This window comes from Pteropus vampyrus, unplaced genomic scaffold (assembly GCF_000151845.1).
Source record: "Pteropus vampyrus isolate Shadow unplaced genomic scaffold, Pvam_2.0 Scaffold15, whole genome shotgun sequence".
NCBI lineage: Eukaryota > Metazoa > Chordata > Mammalia > Chiroptera > Pteropodidae > Pteropus > Pteropus vampyrus.
The window spans coordinates 10,314,880-10,332,983 of record NW_011888796.1 but is presented as its reverse complement, the minus strand read 5'-3'; the positions used below and the strand labels follow the sequence as shown (position 1 = coordinate 10,332,983).

Here is an 18,104-nt window from a genome sequence, read left to right as displayed (position 1 = left end):
GCCCCAAATAGATCCTATACATATTTTGTTAGATTTATATCTAAATATTTCATTTTTGGAGCTATTGTACATGATATTGTATTTTTAAATTTTGATTTTCAGTGTTCATTGTAATATATAGAAATATGATTGATTTTTGTGAGGCGATTGTATCCTGAGGCCTTACTGACTCACTTATTAATTATTATTATTTTTTTTTTCAGGCGAGGCAACCCTCGGTTGACCTCACAGATTGCAAGGACTTTGCCAGCTTACAATCCCTTATTTATTATTATTATTTTTAAACCTACAGCTCCTAGTCTTCCTAGGTGGTCTCTCATCCAAGTACTAACCAGGCCCAACCCCGCTTAGCTTCCGAAATCAGACGGGATCGGGCTCGTTCAGGGTGGCATGGCAGTAGACTTATTAATTCTTATTTATTTTTCAGATCATGTCATCTATGAATAGGAGCAGTTTTATTTCTCTATTAAATGTGTATTTTTTTTTTACCTTTTTCCAGCTTTATTGAAATATAATAGACAATTAGTTGCTCATATTTATATTGTACAATTCATTGACTTTTTAGAATTATAGTTGGCATACAATAATATATTAGTTTCAGTTGTGCAGCATAGTGATTCAAGCTCAAGTGATCACCCCACTAAGTCTAGTACCCCTGTTACCTCTTATGTATTTATTATAACATTGACTATTTTCCTTATGCTGTATTTTATGTCTCCATAACTATTTTGTAACTATCCGTTTGTATTTCTTAATCCCTTTGCCCTTTTTCACCATCCTCCCCAACCTCCCTCCCATCTAGTAGCTCTAAAAATATTCTCTGTATCTATGAGTTTGTTCCCGTTTTTGTTGTTATTGTTGTTTATTTTATTCTTTAGATTCCACAAGTACGTGAAATCATGTGGTATTGGTCTTTCTCTATATGACTTACTTCATTCAGTGCAATACCCTCTAGGTCAACCAAGGCAATATCTTTTCCATCTCCTTCCTTTTAGTCTGTGTGTGTCTTTTAATCTGAAGTGAGTCTCTCGTAGGTAGCATATGTAGGGGTCTTGTTTTCTTATTCATTCAGCTACCCTATCTTTTGGTTGGAGCACTTAATTCTTTTCCATTCAAGGTACTTGTTCATAGGAAGGTAGTTATTACCATTTTTTATTCATGATTTTGATACATTTATTCTTCTTAAAGAAGTCTATCCAACATTTCCTGTAATACTGGCTTGGTGTTGATGAATTCCTTTAGCTTATTTTTGTCTAGGAAACTCTTTAACTCTCCTTTGACTCTAAATGATAGCTTTGCTGGATAAGGTATTCTTGGTTGTAGATCTTGGGTTTTCATCACTTTGAATATTTTGTGCCAAACCCTACTGTCCTGCAAAGTTTCTGTTGAGAAATCAGCTGCCAGTCTTATGAGAGCTCCCTTGTAGGTAACTAACTGCTTTTCTCTTGCTGTTTTTAAGATTCTCTCTTTGTATTTAACCATTGGCATTTTAATTTTGATGTGTCTTGGTGTAGGTTTCTTTGCATTCCTGGTTTTGGGGACTCTCTGAGCTTCCTGGGGTTGTATGTATATTTCCTTCACAAGGTTAGGGAAGTTTTCCATCATTATTTCTTCAAATAGCTTTTCAACTTCTTGTTCTCCCTCTTCTCTTTCAGGTACCTCTATGACATGGATATTTTTACATTTAATTTTGTCCCATAGACTCCTTAAATTATTATTATATTCTTGGCTTCTTTTTTCTTGCCATTCTGATTGGGTGTCCTTGGCTTCTCCATCTTCTATATTGGTGGTTCAACCCTCTTCTTCATTCACTCTGTTGATTCCCTCTAATATATTGTTCATCTCAGATCATATATTTTTCATTTCTGACTGGTTCCCTTTTATAATTTCCGTTTTTATGGTTTTTTTTTCTCTTTGTTAAAGTTCTCACTGAGTTCACCTACACCTCCCTTAATTTTGTTAAGCATTTTTATAACCAGTGTTTTGATCTCTGCATCTATTAGGTTGCTTGACTCCATTATTCCTAGATCTCTGTTCTATTCTCTTGTATGGTTTCTGCTTCGTTGTCTTCCCATTTTGGCTGCTTTTCTGTGTCTGTTTCTATGTACTAAGCAAAGCTCCTAAGTCTCCAGGTCTTATTAGCATGGTTTTGTGTAATAGGTGGTATCCAGTGGTACAGGGGTTCAGCTGCCAGCCAAGTTTAGCCCCAGCCTCTGTCCCTCCTTAACCACCTGTTAAGATTCAGCAAGCAATCCATAGATACTGTGCTTTTTATGATTGCCAGAAATTGAAGTCAGCTGCCACCAGTTTAAGTCTTGGAGCTGCTCAGCAAGTTGCATAGGACTCACTGAGGACACAACTGGATGTGGCTTGGATAGGGCCACAAGTTGGGGGAGGTGGAGTTTCAGGGAATCCCCTGGGCAGAGCGACCTCTTATCCAATTTGATGACATCTCAGTTATGGTGGGTGCTGCATCCACACGCTCAGAGGAGGTGAGGGCTCAACAGAGGAACAATGGATACTGCCAGCACTTATGCCCAGGAGAAAGCCTTGCCTCCAGCCCTTGCTCTGACAACTCAGCAATGCCATGCAAATTCCTGGGGCCCCCTAAGCAGCTGACCTGGTGCTGGTTCTCAGAGCAAGTGAGTCTGTCACTGCGAAAGTCCAGTTGCGATCACAGCCTCTTTAAGAGGAGTGTCTGCAGCTGCCAGCTGCAGCTGCTGTAGCCTCTGTCTCACTCTGCTGCTCAGGACCTGGCAGCTTCACGTCTTTTCCCTCTTCTACTTTCTACCGTTACAGGGTGATTTCTTATTTCTTCCTCTAGTTGTAGGACTTCTGTTCATTCCTAGGCAACTCTACTTGGAGCTATTTGCTCCATATTTCCATTACAACTTTGATGTGGTCGCAAGAGCAGAGGAACAAAGTTTGTATCATCTACACCATTTTGCCTGGTCTCTTTGTTCATTATTTCTATTTCTTGCCGATTGCACTGGCTAAGACTTCTGGATATTGAATAGGACTGGAAAGAGTGGACGTCTTTGCCTTGTTCCCAGTATAAGGGATAAAATATTAAACTTACATCATTAACTACGATGTTAGCTGTAGGATTTTTGTAGATGCCTTTTATCAGGTTGAGGAAGTTCCTTTGTATTCCTAGTTTGTTGAGAATTTTTGTCATAATGGATGTTGATTATTTCAAATGGCTTTTTTCATCAATTGAAACGATTGTCGTATTTTTTCTTAAGAATGTTAATGTGATGGATTACGTGATTGCGATTGAAACATGAACCAGCCTTACATTCCCTGAATAAACCCCACTTAGTTGTAGTATACTGTTCTTTTTATGTATTGTTGGATTCAATATACTGATATTTTGTTGAAGATTTTTACATCTATGTTAATGAGGGATATTGGTCTTTAATTTTTCTTTCTTTTGCTATCATTGTCTGGTTTTGGTATCAGTGTGGTGACCTCTGGCTTCGTAAAATGAAGTAGAAACTGTTCTCTACACTTCTATTTTCTGAAGGAGATTTATAGAATTTGAGTAATTTTTTTTCTTTTTTAATTAATACATTTATTTTTTGAGGTATAATTGACATATTGTATTAGTTTTAGATGTACAACATAATTATTTGATATTTGTATACACTATGAAATGATCACCACATTAAGTCTAGTTACCATCCTTCACCAAATATAGTCACATAATTTTTTTCTTGTGATGAGATCTTTTAAGATTTACTCTTTTAGTAACTTCCAAATATGCCATATGATATTATTGACTGTAGTCACCATGCTGTACATTACATTCCATGACTTATTTATTTCGTACCTGGAAGTTTATACCTTTTGACCCATTCACCCATTTCCTCCACTCCCCCACCCCTGCTTCCCCTCTGGCAATCACCAATCTGTTCTCCGTATGTGTAAGCTTGGTTTTGTTGTTGTTTGTTTGTTTTACAATTTAGATTTCACATGTAGATGAGAGTGTATGGTATTCTTTCTTCTTCTGTCTGACTTATTTCACTTAGCATAATGATTTTTAGGTCCATCCATGTTGTCACAAATGACAAGATTTCATTCTTTTTTATGGCTGAGTAGTATTTTGTTGTGTATATGTGTATGTATGCATATACATACATACATACACGTACACACAAGTACTTCTTTAACCATTATTCATCCATTGATGGATACTTAGGTTGTTTTTATATCTTGGCTATTATAAGTAATGCTGCAATGGACATGTAATTTCTTTTATAAATGTTTGGTAGATTTCACCAGAGAAGATATTTGGGCCTGAAGATATATATTTTTGAAAGGTGTTTAACTTAATTCCGTAATTGTTGTTTTAGAACTGCTCAGGTTCTCTATTTCATCTTGTATGATTTTTGTTAGTTTGTGTTTTTTGAGAAATTTGTCTATTTTATCTCATTAGTCAAATTTATATAGAGTTGTATGTAGCATTTCTTTAACCTTTTGATGTCTTTGTGGTCTGTAGTGATATCTCTTCCTTAATTTTTGGTATTGGTAATTTGTATCTTCTCTCTTCTTTCTTTGTGTCTTGTTAAAGGTTTATTAATTTTATTTATCTTTTCAAATAATCAGCTATTTTTTCACTACTTTTCTCTATTTTTGTTTCAATTTCATGGATTACTGTCCTTTATTGTCTCCTTCTTTTGGCTTGCTTTGGTTTTATTTTGCTATTCTTTTTGAGTTACTTAAGGTGAAATCTCAGATTGTCTATTTAAAACCTGTTTTGTTTTTTTTTACCTCAGTATTTAGTGCTATAAATGTCCTTCTAGCACTGATTTAGAGGTATCCTACAAATTTTGATGTGTTTTATTTTCACTTTCATTCAGTTTAAATTTTAAAAAATATTTCCCTTGAGACTTCCCCTTTGAACCATGATTATTTAGAAATGTATTGTTTAATTTTCAAGTGTTTAGAGGATTTTTCTATTATCTTTCTATTACTGATTCTAGTTTAATTCTACAAAGTTCAGAGGTCTTATTTGCATGATTTTAAATCTCTTAAGGTTTTTTTCTTTTATTAAGGTTACATCTAAATGATTAGTGAATAGTCTATGTGCACTTGAAAAAATTTTATTTTGCTTTATAAAGTGAATGTTTTCTAAATATAATTAGATCTAGTTGGTCGATAGTATTACTCAGTGCTTCGATATCTTTGCTGATTTTTTATATACCAATTTTATCTATTACCTAGAGAGGATTGTTGAAGTCTCCAAACATAATTATATTTTTTTCTATTACCCTTTTCAGTTTTTTATTTTCTGCTTCAAATATTTTGAGTCTGTGTTGTTAATTGCATACACATTAAGGAATGTATGTCTTCTTGGGGAAATTGACTTTTTTATCATTATATAATTCCCTCATTTCTGGTAATTTATTTTGCTCTGAAGTTAACTTGTATGATATTAATATAGCCACTTCATCTCACTTTTATTGTTCGTTAGCGTTTACACAATATATTCTTTTATCCTTTTCTTTTAACCTATCTATATTGTTATGTTTGAACTGAGTTTCTTATAGATAGATAGCATATAGTTGGGTAGTTTTGTTTTTCTGTTCCAACAATCTCCATCTTTTAATTTGTATGTTTAGATCATTTATGATGAATGTAATTATTGATATGTTTGGATTTAGGTGTACCATTTTATTATTTGTTTTTTTGTTTGTTCTCCATATCTTTTGTTTCTTTGTTTCTCTTTTCCTGCTCGTTTTGGGTTATTTGATGATCTTTAGTACTCCATTTTAATTCTGACTTGTTTTTTAAGATGATAATCTTGGTGATTTTTTTGAAATCTTGTCACAGGAAATATTGTTTGTTAGTATTTAAAGACTTTCCATTCCTTTTAATTGAAATAGTAATAGCAGTTATGATTTAGTGGGTACTTGACATTTGTTCTTTCCATGCCTAATCTATAATCTTGTAACAATGCTGCAAGATGAAGTAATTTAAAAAATTATAGTTTAATAAAACTGAGAATTAAAGGTTTTTTTTTTTTTTCCTCAAAGTCACCTTAATGGTAAGGAGAGAAGCCAGGAAGCCACCCCCTGTCTAGCTCCAAAGACTATGTATGTTCTTTCCGTGGCAACTTTCATAGGTTGGGGATGTATGACTTCAAGATATAGAATTTTACTAATTGTCATGGCTATTGACATAAAATATGAAATTATCTGACTGCTAAATGACGAATGCAAGACACATTTTGTATCACAGCAGATAATCCATTTTCTCTCAGCTTCACGCTTCATGTACAAAGACTTTCTTGTTGTTTTTTCCTGTGACCAGGAAACTCACAGATTACAATACTTTAGTTAATTTTCCCTGATGATCTGTCTACAGCTATAAATAATACCATATTGCTAGTTTGGATCTACTATAGATAGTTTAGTTATATTTGATCATTTGGCTTTTCTTTTGCTTCAGATGGTATATCTCAGTGTCTCTTGAGCCTTATTGTTATATTGGAATAGTGTAGTTAATGCAGTGGTCTACTTTTTGCATTTTTATTGGATCATAAAGCTCCATAAAAAGCGAATGGTATATATTTACTTTAGATGTTGTTAAGCCTTAGGACTCTACCAGTGGCTGTTTTATAATGTCTGTTATATTTGTCAAGTAGACAGTGTTATCAAGAATCAGCACTTGCCGTTTATGCTGGATATTCAAGCTCTAAGAGATTGTACAACCATATACTCTGTAAGTTTTGCATTTTTCAGGAACCGTGGGTTATGTAATAGGGATGGCCTGTGCTCAGCTCTTGTGTGTCTCTAAATCCCTGCTGATTTCTCTAGGAATTCTGTTTCCTGCCACCAGCATCCACCACCTGTTCTTTTGTAGTATCCTCTGCAGGTCTTTTCTCTCCAACAATTCCAGATTCACTGCCCTTTGGCACCTCCTTGAACTCAGGGACTTGGGTTTTCTCTGCATGCAGCAGGAAGTGTACTGTACGTGTTGATATGGGGCGGCAGTACTTCACCTAGATCCTATCAGGTCCTTTCAACCCCATCAGCCCACAATTCCTTGAAACTGAAGCGCATTAATCTTTGTGTCCTGCTGAGACTCAGGAGAGTGTCTCTATATAGTATATCAAACTTTATCAAATAGATGCTTAAATGAATGATAAATTTCTTGAAAGCATAGGGGAAAAGTCCTGCTAGCATGAATCCCTGCTACCTCCCAGGGACTTGGCCCTCTGCTGTAAAGTTGGCCCATCCTCCTTGCAGTGCTTCTTGGCTGCTGATTTTCCAACTGTGACTCTACACCTGTTTCATCTTACAATATTTATTGGGAAAGTATTTTGGCCACTTATTATAGTCAGGTATTATCAGTGACAAGCCATTTTCTTTGAATTAGCTCAGTGAGGAGTATTCATAAAGGCATTAAACGAAATCCTTCAGAGGCTTCTTATGGCCAGCTGGACCCGACAGCCACATTCAGTCCCAGGGTTTGAACATAGAGTGGATTGTGGTTTTGGTCTATTCCAAGCAGCTTTGCTGCTGCTGATTCTCATACTAATAAATGGGGCTTAACAAATTCTACTAAGTAAAAGTAACAGGAGAATTTACAGCTGTGTTTTCAGTGTATTAAATGAGATAATATAGTGTCTGGAACACAGTGAGCAGGTAGTAAATGTTAGCTGTTATGACTCTGGACACCACTATCAAGAAAACAGATGGGGGCTGGGAGGGAAATATATTTTCAAGGGTTAGTAGAAAATAAAGTCATATAAATAATTACTTTGTTTGAAGTTAGGAATAGGAAAATTATGCCAAAAACAGAAAATCACTTTAATAAAAATCAGAAGCATGGAAATAGAGTGAGTAGAATTGATAGAAAGCTAAATAAGCAATGTGCATTTCTTAACATCTGTTTAAAAACATGAATTACATGCTTATGCAATCACCTAAAAAAATTTCACACACTTAATCAAATCACATTGTCTCAAACTGCTGCTCCAAAATCTTTGAGATACACCAAAACAACATCTCCAACAACATGGTACGTAGAAAATTACGATTATGACCCTATGCAATTATTTCAAAGGTTTTGGGTAAATGCAGAAATCTCCATTGAAATTTGAAGTTATGAAACGCATAATACATAGCTCTGTGATTCCATCTTGGCTTTGAAATACCACCTGTGATGCTATCAAGATGCCTAAACTTGTGTGACATGTGTAGAGAAACTTTCATTAACTCCAAGATCTGGACCCTTTTCACAAAATATCTTTTCTTGGCTTCCTGTTGTCACTATTTCTTTGCTTTTGTTATTACTATGAAAATATTGTCCTTGACTAACTTTAAACTAAGTGATCAGCTTTAGTTTTAATAATGCCTTTCAAAGTGTTACTTTATTCGTATTAATTTTGGATGTTCCTGTCTTTCATAACTTGAGTTTATAAGCCTGGAAATGGAATTTTATAGCATCTGATGTCTGTTGGTGATTATCTTTTATTCATGGGTGAACAGAATGCTAATTCTTACACAGCCTGTGAGCAGGAGCATGATCTTAGCAGCAAGCCATGCTGGGTCATCAGCTGAGAGAGCAACATGACTAGGTTTAAAAAATTTTTTTTTAAATTTTTATATTTTTAAACCACTTTATTGAGGTATGATTGACATGTAAAAAGCTGTACATACTTACAACTCAATTTAACAACTCACTGAGTTAGGGGGAATATCTGTGAAAACATCACCACCTTCAAGACCACAGACATGTTCATCACCTCCCAAAGTTTCCTCTTGCCATTACTATTACTATTATTATTATTATTGTTACTACTACTTTGTGTTTATGTATGTGTTGTAAGAGCACTTAACATAAGATTTACTCTCTTATAAAATTTTAAGTACATCATATGATATTGTTAGCTAGATAGTAGCTCTCTTGAATGCGATTTTATTAGAACAAGATTGAAGGAAAATTCAAATGGAAGAGAAGATTAACCGCAGCACAGAATTTCTGATGGGGACTGCTTTAAAGGTGGTGGCCATGAGATGTTTCTGGCCTACACTGTGGGGAACAGACTAGTGACCACATCAGGCTGAAGCAGCTCACGTGAATGAGCGCCATAATGAGTTTGGAGCTAATTTTGCCCTGGGTTGGAGATAGCGTGGCAGGATGGCATCTTTCCACCTCCATGCAGTAAAAAGGTGGCAGTATTTCACTCCAACAAGAAGTTAGACAGAAATAATATTTTTGCTTTATTAGTATACCTCTGAAATAGTTTAAGGGAGTTTTCAATAAACACATCCTGACCAGGGGAAGTTGGCATAAAGCAAGATAATTAGTAAACTTTCTTAGATAACTTATGGTACAAGGAAAAGCCTAATTTTTTCCTCGAATTTATTGGCTGGCTAGGGCCAATTATATTTATATTTTAATGCACAGAAAAATATCATTAACTTTTTTTAAATCAGGGACACAAATAAATAGACAATGACAATAAAAATCCACAATCATTTTTTATAAAAAAGCAGTATTTTTTAAATGAAAATAGAAGACAGTAGTTTATCTCAATGAATTAAAATTAATGTGAACTTACCTTTTTGACACTTACTGTAGCAACATATTATTTAGCAAAAATAACTTTCTTCCTTTGGATTTAGAAGCAGCGTTTAAATAGAACTGCTAATTGACACTTAGTGAAAAACAATTTATGGTACATTTTATTTTCTCATTGCTATAAAACTGGTTTAAAATAATGAGTCTATTAGAAGGATATGACCTGGATCGTAAATTGTATTTATTAGAGTTGTTTGATAAATCATAAAGGGGAGATTCTCACCTCTTGATCAGAATAAGACACCACAATGAGAAAGCAGGACATAGATGGGGTGTGACAGGTCTCCTGGAAGCACATAGCTCAATCTCTCTCTGTGTCTCTCTCTCTCCCTCCCTTGCTTCCTCCCTCTCCCTCTTTTCCTCCCTCCTTCTTTCCCTCTCTCTCTCCCCTTCTTCCCGTCTCCCTTCCTCCCTCCTCTCTCCCTACATTTCTCTTTTTCCAGGTGTCAGAAAATAGCATATTTCTGAATGATCAGCCTTCCTCACATCTCCTGCTTTTTAGTATCCAATCTGTTGCCCAGACACAGTGAAGCTATGTCAGAGTAGGAACAAGATCCTGTCCAGGTATCCTCCTGAATTCTGACAGGCCCAGAGGATAGAAAAGTTATCCCCAGGATTATAGCAGTCAAATTCCTGGCTGGAAATGCCTCTCTTAGGGCCACACTAGTACAGGAACTCATTTATGTATTCATCCATTCATTCTTTTCTTTGTTCATTTCTCAAATGTGCCTTGAGCATCTATAACATTTCAGGTCTTGTGCAGGGTAGTGTGAACTCAACAGTGAACACAGCAGACATGGTCTCTACCATTGTGGAGCTTGAAGATGAGAAGAGGAAATGTGCTTAAAGTCTTGGGGGTGGATGGGGGGAGGATATAGAGTACAGTGAGAACTTGATACCATGGGAACACAGAGCAGAAATAAGAATCCAATGATTGAGAACCCCAGATGCCACAATGGTTGGGGAAGCAGGTGATAGGAGATCCGAATCCCCTAAGGGAGTTGCAAACCCAACTGGAGAGTGTTTTACTGATCACTGGCTCTGCTATCAACAGGATTCTGGACCAAGAAAGAACCAGTTACTGCAACCTCAAGGAGCTATAGAGGTGCTAGAGACCCATTGAATGAGCAGGGCCTTGGGGGCAGATGGAAGAGGCTGTAAGAGTTGGGACCTCTAACACCACAGCAGGTTTTGTCCCTTGGATAGAATAACTGGGCAGCCATCCTGGACTTGCAATGTTTCTGTCTTAAACAGTTTCCCAAGGGTGCAATGAAAGATATAATAGTATGGCCTCTTTTCATGTGTGTTACCTTGAGCAGCCCTGACACTGGTTATGTTCCCAGGGAAGCTCACACCTTTCTGGGATAGCCCTCACCACAGCGATATATGGTGGGTGGGTTTAGCTCATTGCCTGGACAAAAACAAGATGGCCAGTTGCACCATAGCAGTCTCAGTTATGGGAGCAGGTAAGACCTACCACATCACTGGAAGTCCCAGCGAGGGTCCAGAGGACCAGGCAAAGGAGATGCCTCTGAGAATCCATCTTCCTTGTCACCATAATGTCACAAAATCTGTACCCTTTCCTGCCATACAGCTACACATCTTCACAAGAAGTTGTGAGAGAGAAATGAATATGAGAGATTAAGCATTTTGCCTAGAAAACAATGTTATTCTTCAAGGACAGTTCACATTATGAGATTGTACTAAGACTATGGAATTGGACTAAATTATTTTTTTTCTCCATTAGCTTGTGAATGGGTCCACACATGACTCATAAAGAAGCCATATTTCTTCATATATATCAGTGTAGTTAATTAATTTTATAACCCCCACTATTTGTATAAAGGAATATTATGCATCTACTTAAAATGATGACTTAGGTCTATAATTAGTAACTTAGAAAGCTATCTATGATATGTGAGAGTGAAAAAAGCAGCTCTGAAATCTTTAAGTCTGCTTTGATTCCATTTATACAAAATCGTGTGTATGTACTTATGTGTAAAAGGTAGTCTGGAAAAGTATTCACCAAAATATTAACATAAGTTATCTCTGGGTGATGATATCAGATGACTTTATTTTTTCTCTCACTTTTTTGACTTCATGCTTTCCTGAATTGTCTTAATATATTTCTATGATGAGAATATTTTTTATACGAGCTATTTTCATATTAAAAAACAAAATAGTAACTTTTGGGAGTTGAGTCATTATTTACTAAATTCTCTCCAGATTATCTTTTTGCTTGGAGAGGAAGCCAGAATCTTTTCAAGAGATGGATTGCCTAGTTGAGCAGTTTCTATAAGCAGTTTTTATCTCTTGCTAAGATGCTACCTGATAACTTCTGATAGCCAACCATGCTACACGACTATAACTCCCCCATATGAAGAAATGGTTTGTCTTTGACATTATTGTGGCAGACACTTCATGGAGTCCTGAGATACTGGCCCTTCTCATATACTAGTAACTGAATTCTTCAGAGATATGAAGGGGGAACATAACTGCTGAAAGTAATTGGTGTTATTTTAATTATTTGAAGTGTAGGATAAAGTCTAAGTCATCAAAGGAAGAAGTGAGAATTTGAAAAAATACTGCTCTTTAGATAAGGCATGACACCGGATTGGGTTTAATTTGCTTTCCAGCCCATTCACATGTATTATGGGGAATTTGGAGGTCAGCGTCAGAGCATAACCTTTTCAATGCATATTGCATACCAAGCTGTCAGCAGCTGGTGTATCAGCGAGCCTTCCGGGAACTGGTGGTGCAACACAAAGACCTAATCAAAAGCAGAGTGGAATTCAGTCTGTGAGAGCACCATGCTTCCTCTCTGGCCCTGGTAGCCGACAGCACACTTATTCAGTGAGAAGGAATTATTCTGCACCGTGTCCAGCTTGCCATGGGTATCCCGGTGTAAAGTTACAGGATATTGGAAGGAAATTGTTTTTTAATCTGAAATGTGTTTAAAGTTTCTAAACTTGGTTTAGCATTTTATGATTGAATTTTCTAGAAGAGTCAGGGAGACTTTGAGTCCTGATTATATGCTGGGCATGTGGGGAGCTGTTCCAGAACAAATGCCTCCTTTAAGCAGTTCAGACCTAAGTCCTGGTTCGCTCTCCGACCTCATATCCTCTCACCTTTCATGCTCCCCTGTGCTAACCCACCTCCAGCGCCAGGCCCAGCCTCCTTTGCTGTGTCTCACACACACCAAGCAAGTTCTGATGTCAAACAAACATTTGGGCCTTTTTTTCTTCTGCCTAGATCTTCTCTGCTTAAACACCACCTAGCAGAGTGGCCTTCCCTATAAAGATAGCGCCTTACTCCCTACCTACTTGCTCCAACACCCCCTTTACTTTATTTTATATATAGCATTTACCCCAACCTAACACATTGCATATTTGCTTGTTACTTGTCCACTTCCAGCAGAATGTCAGCTCCATGAAAATAATTGTCTGTTTTGTCCACTATTGTGTCCCTAGCACCTGGAACAATGCCTGGTATATAGTACATACTCAATACATTTTTATTGAATGAATGAACAAATGTTTGAACTCAGTTTACCCAGTGGATGTGTTCCTGAGTAATGGTATAATAAATTATTATAAATGGAAACATATCTTAAATGCAGTAGGAGAAAGCTGTTGTTTGAATGAATCCTATCTTTCATTAATTCTCTAAAAGTAGTTAGAATTCTCAGTTGGCCTTTTCTTTAGACCCAAGTTTTAGAGTGAAATTTCCTTTAAGCAAGATCTACTTGTATGAGGCTGTGTGCGCGGTGAACATTCGCAGGGTCATCCAGACTCATCTGGGATTTCTTTATAGATAATCAGATGGTCACTATTCCTGGGTCTGTTTATTGGTCACTAATGAAGACCAATAGAACCGAAGGACTTGGAAGAGAATATTAGTTGATGTTATTAAAATATTAACAACCATTATGGCCCCATGTCCTGTGTTACCCTTTAGTTGATGAATTTCGGGGAGCTGACACAGTAGGGTGGCACATACTAGTGTTTCTAGGCTGATCTTTGGCCGCAAGGAGAGGAGTTTGCAGATTGCTCAGGCAGTTATTTGTAAGTGTCAAAGCCATATTTTAATAAACAAAATTTAACAAAGTAAATTTGAAGATCTAATTGGCTTTTTTAAACAATACATGAATTGGGCAGCATTTCTTCTGGAAAGCAGAGCGATACTCCATGTGTTATACAAGATAGAAGGCTTTTATAGAAAGGTGGGCAGCACACTGACGTTATCAGCGAGGAAAAATAAAGTTTATTGGAAGAAAGTAAGATTTCAGGTGAGATCAGCTTCTTATTGGCTGAGCTATAGCATTTTAATTGGCTCAGCTTGTTGTTGGGCAAGAAAAAATTCTCCCTCCTCCTGTTGGAGTAGTAAAGTCATTGTACTTCCTGTTTGGGAGTGCCAGGTATGTGTCTTCTGTGTGGGGTCTGTAATGGAATTAACTCATGTTATAATTGATTTGGTTTCCTGTTTGGTGCAATTGACATCTTCCTGTTTGAGGTAATTGACCACTAGTGGTAGAGCATGAGAGCTCCCTTTGTAGGCCTTCCCTACTCCAATTTTAGTTGAGGTTTCCTTTATTAATTTTCACACATATCCCCCTCTTGGTTGTAAGGTCCAGCTGGCACTGGGCCTGAAGGACCTGGCCTGGTGCCTGTACTTGGTGGGTGCTTAATTAACATTTGATCAATGAATTCATTATCTGAGAGAACTTGGTGTGAAAAGCTAACTTGAAAGTGCTTTTTTTTTTTTTTTTTTTTAAATCTGCGGAGGTGCTTTTATCGCTGGCACAGTTACGGTTTTCTCACAACAGCATGTGAGGCCCAGTTCTGTTTTTTAATCACCAGGAAAGAGTAAGAATAAGGTCTAGATGGGGCAGATCTAGGTGTTGTGGAGTCTGAACTGTTTATAATTTGGGTGGCTATCTTGGAGAGAAAGAATATGAAATTAGACACAAATGTCTGAGAAGCAGCCTGGAAACTTATGTTTCAGTACTTCGACAGCCAGTATGCTTCCAGGGTTGAGTGCTCTGCACCCTCTGGGATCTGGCTTTATCAGGGAACTTCTGGGTGGGTTCATGGAGTGCCTGTTTGCAGGGAGGAAGCGGGTATTCCCTGAGAACAAACCCATTCTGAGGAAGAGTCAGGCCTGTTAATAACAATGCCCCAGTTATCAGAGGACCGATTCTAAGAGAGTGTGAGGACTTTTTCACTAAAACTGGTTTCTCTCCAACTCTGTAAGATATTGCAGCCCAGAGTAACACCTCAACTACCCAGGGATAAAATACAGAATATGACAGGAGGGGATCCTCCTGCCTCTGTAAGAAATGGGTTTCAGTGCCCAGAGAATGTCAGTATCACACAAGGTGGGGACAGCTCGAGGCAGGCCCCAGAGACCACAGTCTGGCATCTTCTCATCTCCTCATGGGCAGCAGTGGAGGCTGGCAGATTTTTAAAAACAGAAATATTTGCCCTTCATGGGGCACATATGTGCAGAGTGACTTTATGTATATTTTGTCTAATTCTTATGGTAACCTTGCAAGGTAAATATCATTAACCCCATTTTACAGGTGTAATAGGATGGCATATTTGCTCACGCAACACTCAATGCACAGAGAATGTAAACTATTTTTTTTTCCAGCTGACTGAAACCTCTTGTGAGTCCCCACCCTGCTGGTAGCACAAAACTGAGTCTTGCCAATTAACAACACCTCAATCTCTTCTGCTTTACAGCCTCTTTCCTGTTTAAATAGTCATGATTTTCTAAGTTAGATTCTCTGTCAGGGCCATTTGGTATCTTTTGGATGACTGGTTCTGCCTTGATGTTCAGGGACTCTTGCAGTTCCTTACTTCCCCCTTCACCCTCAAGATGATCTTGGGTGTCGGCAGGACTCACTGGGGTTCCATAGTCAGGGGCTGGGACTTTAGGATGCGCAATGCTCTCCTCCATGGACCCGGTGGCCAGGGAGGGTAAATGAACCTGTCTGGTCTTCCAGAATCACATGTGTGTCTGTGTCACACTGCTGGGGTTGGGTCATCTGTGTCGTCCTGGCATCTGTAGGATTGATCACTCAGCACGTTTATGGCTGTGCTCGCACTTTTGGAAACTTCTGGATCCCTGAATGTCACACTTGGGCCATGGGGAGCTCAGAAAGCATCCTTAGTGTACCTGTCTTCCAAGACACCCCATTGACATTCTCTGGCTGATCTCCGGGGCTGGAAAGGGCCATGGGTTCCACTGCCCCATGTCACCTTGTGTGCTCTCCCCCTTGACATGTAGTACAGCCCTATCATATAGCTCAGTGGTCTTCAAACTCCTTTTCTGTGTGGCCCCCTTAAAACTTCAAAAAAACCGTGACCTCCTTTTCAGGTTGATATCAGATGTTTCCCACCTAAATTAAATAGTTGCAAAGGCCGTAGTTTCTGGCATACTGTAAATATTGATATGTTAGAATGAAACTGTTATAACACTCTTTTAAACTTACCCAGTGGAATCTAAGTAGCATAGTGATTTAATACCCACGGTTCAAAAAACATATGAACAAGCTCTTTCGGAACAGTTGGAAGTTTTATAATGTTTCTTTTTCCTCCTTGAAATTGTATTTCCATTTCACTTCTCTAGCAGAAATTTATCCTGACATGATATATATTTGTGCTCAAAAATCTTTTATTAATACCCTATCATTCTTCTTTTTAACAAAAATATGTATATACATTGAAAATTTTTAATTTAGATTTTTTTTTGGTCATACAGTACTCTGTTAGAAAATGTATTATGGATTAACTTCTCATTAGAATTATTATTAGTACACAGTTGATCAAAGCAGTATTATATACACACAATTACATGTTTTTATGGTTAATTATTAAACTTAAAAATAATGGTACTGGAAATACATCTTTTCGTCAAAATATGGTTGGGTTGTTTTGTTAATTCAAGTGGGCTTTGAAGACACTGATATGTCAAAGTGTCCTTTTGTTTGTTGCCTGGAGGTTTTGCATCTCAGGAAAATGCATCTTAGTAAGGTTTGAGGTGACTTCATTTCACTGAGTTGTCTACCTTCCTCTGTAGAGTAAGGGAAGAGGGATAAAGGAAGTGTAGCAGACATAACACGGATTCCCTTATACCGCTCCAGACTATGGGTACCTTGGAAAGTGAAAAGTGTCTGGAAGTTCGAAGACCACTATTCCCAGCCCTGGCTCACCCTGGAATAATAGGGGCGTGCCTCCACAGGCTCTACCCTTTCCTTCTCCGGGATACTAAATCTCATGTGAAACGCTGAGGCTTAGAAGGCAGCAAGAACATGCAAATAAAATCACTGCTTTAAAAATGTCAGTACCATAGAGATGAGAAAATGAAGGCCTGGAGATGTTAAAAGAACTTGTCTAAATACGTTGTCAGTTGTGGCAGAGAAGGAATTTGTCTTTGGGTCTGGAATCCTTCCTCTTTATAGGACTCTGGCTTCAAAGCTAGCCTGTGAATGGATGGCTGCATTAGAATCATCTGAATTTCTTTTAAAAATAGTTTATCACTATATCGTACATCTGAAACTAATACAATATTGTATTTTGACTATACTTAGAAAGTTAATTAAAAAAATGATTTAAAATTCCTGGGCACCACCTCAGTGGGTCCAGAGGTGAGGCCTGAATATTTATTTCTTTAAGAGTGCCCCCAGATGATTCTAAAGGAGGGTTGAGGGTATAGCATGGAGGACACCTGAGGAGGGCCTGCATTCAGGAGCAGAGAAGGTCCCCCTCCCTGGGCTGGCACCGGAGACCTAAGAAAGAGGGGTGGCAGCAATCAGAAGTGGAAGGTTTCCTAACAGTGAAGGGATGTAAGCCAGGGAGGCACCTTCTTGGGTTGTAGGTGGGTTTGCTGTCACCACTAAAATGGCTTTGAAGCCCAGGCTCCCTAGGATTCTTGGGTCACAGGGTGTCAGGAAGGAGCAAGAAGCACCTCTTTCTTCTGGCAGCTTCTGCACGGGGCTGTTTGTGAGGCACCAGCTCAGGACTCTGGAGGTCCCCTCTGATCTGTTGTGAGAATCTCTGTGGCCACTGAAAGTCAGTCTGGAGCAAATTCAAGGTCTCGGGGAGACTGGTTGCCGTCTATCTCTAGTGTGGAGAACAGAAAGGCCCGCTGGGAACTCTTTTTTTTTTTTTAAGTTAAATTCAGTTGAGGACAGCCTCAGCACCTGTTGGCAAGGTGCCATCTTCCCCTGAGCCCTCTCCGGGGCCCATCCCACATTATTTCCTCTGTAGCTATTCTGACTTTGACAGTCCTCAAGACTTAGTACCTATCTACCTCACAGGGAAGCTGGGAAGGAGGGTTACCCTGTATACTGACAATGTTTGAGCTTTCTTCCGGGGTAGATCTGGAGGAAAATCTGTATTGTCAATAGTCGCCAGGCTCCCAGTCCAGCTCTGTGCCTATACTCTGCTTCGAGCTTGGTTTGGGAGAACATGGGTAAGGCATGCCTCTCTCTAGCAAGGTGCTTC

At 38.1% G+C, this 18,104-nt stretch overlaps 1 pseudogene; it reads right to left on the bottom strand.

Moving 5' to 3' along the window:
• Positions 1-283: 283 nt before the first annotated feature.
• Positions 284-402, bottom strand: LOC111735962 (annotated as a pseudogene).
• Positions 403-18,104: the final 17,702 nt, after the last annotated feature.